Source organism: Salvelinus sp. IW2-2015, unplaced genomic scaffold, assembly GCF_002910315.2.
Source record: "Salvelinus sp. IW2-2015 unplaced genomic scaffold, ASM291031v2 Un_scaffold2206, whole genome shotgun sequence".
NCBI lineage: Eukaryota > Metazoa > Chordata > Actinopteri > Salmoniformes > Salmonidae > Salvelinus > Salvelinus sp. IW2-2015.
Window position 1 is genome coordinate 112,659 of NW_019943536.1, and position 3,638 is coordinate 116,296.

The 3,638-nt window shown below is 47.3% G+C and overlaps 1 long non-coding RNA gene and 1 pseudogene across 1 annotated transcript; both read left to right on the forward strand.

Annotated features, from left to right (window-relative positions):
- LOC112073278 (protein-tyrosine kinase 2-beta-like) overlaps positions 1-3,638 on the forward strand; it is a 70,158-nt pseudogene that overhangs the window by 60,376 nt on the left and 6,144 nt on the right.
- Positions 2,506-3,108, forward strand: LOC139025064 (uncharacterized). The gene is made up of 3 exons (XR_011476504.1): positions 2,506-2,736; positions 2,849-2,935; positions 3,098-3,108. It is a non-coding gene; the product is annotated as an uncharacterized lncRNA (long non-coding RNA).

The following is a 3,638-nucleotide window of genomic DNA, read 5'->3' on the forward strand; positions in this document are numbered from 1 at the left end:
GGATAACCACCCCGCAGTCCTAACAACCACCCCGCAAGTCCTAACAACCACCCCGCAGTCCTAACAACCACCCCGCAGTCCTCAACAACCACCCCAGTCCTAACAACCACCCCGTAGTCCTAAACAACCACCCCGTCAGTCCTAACAACCACCCCGTAGTCCTACAACAATCCACCCCGTAGTCCTTAACAACCACCCCTAGTCTAACAAACCCCGTTCCTAACAACCACCCCCTAGTCCTAACAACCACCCCTAGTCCTAACAACCACCCCGTCAGTCCTAACAACCACCCCGGAGTCCTGAACAACCACCCCCAGTCCTAACAACCACCCCGCAGTCCTAAAAACCACCCGCAGTCCTAACAACCACGCCCCAGGTCCTACAACCACCCCGAGTCCTAACAACCACCCCGCAGTCCTAACAAACCACCCGCAGTCCTAACAACCACCCCGTAGTCCTAACAACCACCCCGTGAGTCCTAACAACCACCCCGTAAGTCCTAACAACCACCCCGTAGTCCTAACAACCACCCCGTAGCTCCTAACAAACCACCCCGTAGTCCTAACAACCACCCCGCAGTCCTAACAACCACCCCGTTAGTCCTAACAACCATCCCCGTCGTCCCTAACAACCACCCCGCAGTCCTAACAACCACCCCGTAGTACAACAACCCACCCCGTAGATCCGAACAACCACCCCTTAGTCCTAACAACCACCCCGTAGTCCTAACAACCACCCCGTAGTCCTAACAACCACCCCGTAGTCATAACAACCACCCCGTAGTCCATCCAAACCACCATCCCGTAGTCCATACTAACAAGCATCCCGTAGTACATCCAAACCACCATCCCACAGTCCATCCTAAACAACCATTTTGTAGTCCACCATAACAACCATCCCGTAGTCCTAACAACCATCCTGTTGTCCTAAGAAGCAACCAGTAGTCCTAACAACCATCCGTAGTCATAACAATCATACCGTAGTCCTAACAACCATCCCATAGTCCTAACAACCATCCTGTTGTCCTAAGAAGCAACCAGTAGTCCTAACAACCATCCTATAGTGCTAACAATCATCCCGTAGTCCATCCTTACAACCACCTGTAGTCCTAACATCCATCCTTTAGTCCTAACATCCATCCTTTAGTCCTAACATCCATCCTTTAGTCCATCCTAACAACCATCATTTGGTCCTAACAACCATCCTTTAGTCCATCCTAACAACCATCATTTGGTCCTAACAGCCATCCTATATTCCACCATAACAACCATACTGTGGTCCTAACAACCATCCTATATTCCACCATAACAACCATCATGTGGTCCTAACAACCATCCTATATTCCACCATAACAACCATCCTGTAGTTCTAACAACCATCCTATATTCCACCATAACAACCATCCTGTAGTTCTAACAACCATCCTTTAGTCCATCCTAACAACCATCATGTGGTCCTAACAACCATCCCGTATTCCTAGTAACCATCCCTATAACTCTCAATGTTCTGTAAATTGACGGTCCATGTGAGGCCCATGGGGTCCGTGGTCAACTGTGGGTCGGTGTTGATATTGTGTCAAATGAGTCTGAACCTATATGTTTCTTTACAGGGTCCCGTGGGACAGGAGGGCACCACCAAACCACTGGTATGTGTAACATATGTTACGCTTTATTATAAGACGTTATAATAACGGCTAATAGATGCTTTATAACACGTTATAAAGCATTATATCTGCMGTATTTAAGTATGGAGTTACTGTGTGTTATRATTTTCTATTGTTTTAGTTGCGGTTTAATTATTTACATGAGGTCACAATTWTTTTTTTTTACCAATTCACAACTTACTTTACTGCAAGGTGAAATTGCAGTAAAGTCGATGTAGACATTTTCATCCAAATTGAGTTTACTGATTGTTGTATTGCTCTTCCGATGTCCAAAGATATTTTTGGTCATAGGAAATGATGGCAGAGACATTATGCCCCAAAAAAGTTAAATCAGCATAAAAAAAAACACACAACATAGCAGAATTGGCCAGGAGACCGTCAGACGGCTACTATCCACTGCGGTGCCATCTTCTTTATCAGGTTAATATAGTCATTGTCATATAATCTTATTTTTCTCTCTGTCTGCAGTTACCAGAACCAGAGACTGGACATGGTGAGTGTAAACCAAAAGAATATCCTAGAAATAGAATATCTGGTGGCATCAAATGTCTAAAAGACACATAGCTTTAAGCTTCTCTCCTTCTCCTCACCCCCCCTTTTATTCATGTTCTCTCATACCCTCGTATTTTACTCTTGTTCTCTCATACCCTCCCCTTTTATTCTTGTTCTCGCATACCCTCTCCCCTTTATTCTTGTCTCTCATCCCCCTCTCCCCCTTTATTCCTGTTCCTCATCCCCTCTCCCCTTTTATTCTTGCTCTCTCATCCCCCTCTCCCCTTTTATTCTTGCTCTCATCCTTACTCTCCACTTTTGAAACCAGCCCCGCCAGACAAAGCCCCTGCATCTCACCGCCCCTACGGGCCAGGCCCGCCCCACAGCCCAGCCGCCCCTACGGCCCAGCCGCACCTACGGCCCAGGCCGCCCCTACGGCCCAGGCCCGCCCCACTGCAGAGCTAGACCGTTCAGATGATAAGGGTACCAGGCGGTCATGGACCTGGTCCAGGTGGTGGTGAAGTGAAAGTGAAAGACGAGTGACACACTACAGCCTGAGGAGTACATTCACCGTCATCAAGGTAAGACACGGAGCTGCTCACTTCAAACACTGTGTCAATAGTAGTAATGCAGTAGCTATACGGATACAGCTGCATTGTGAGGTTAAAGGTCAACTGCCTTCTCTCTCTCCAGTCTGTAGGGCTGACCTTAAGGAGTCTGATACACAGCGTGGATGATATTCTACCCACCCTCCATAAGTCCATTAGGACAGAGGTAAGAGTGATTATATATCATATTATTAAGCAGAAAACAGACCAGCGTCCAGACTGTCGTTAATATCTATCTCCCTATCTCATCCACTCTCCTTTCCCCCTCCTCTCCTCTCCTCCTCCCTCCTTCCCTCCCCTCCTCCCTCCTTCTCCTCCTCCTGGTCAAGTCGAGGGCACCCAGAGAAGCTGTTGAACAACGACATGTCAGAGTTGATCAGTAAGATGCGTCGTGCGCCAGCAACGACGCGTCACCCTCTCTGAAGGAAGAGTGTTAAGAAAACAGATGCTGACTGCAGCACACAACCTGGCCATGGATGGGAAGAACCTTCTGGATGCTGGGACCAGGCCAGGTGTGCCAACTGGCCAGCAGGCCCACCCAAGACGAAACTCCATAGTGGGGTAAATACCCACAGGACAACCCACTTTTTGTTTTGTTGTTTTTAACTGGAGACGGGTCAAGCCAAGAGCAGTAGTGTCGCGACTGAATGGATGGACACAACACACACACACACACAGTGACTTGGCAGTTCAGTGGTCAAGGTTTCCTTTTACGTTGAATTAAAACGATCAGAACAGATGGACTTTCCCTTTTTGTAATTGTTGTGATTTCTGTATCATCTCGTCTTGAATTGATCGGTTATTTTAAATAGTCTCTCTATCTGTTTAGGTATCCAGGTTAATTTAATTCTTGGTTATTTTCATATGTTTTGGTA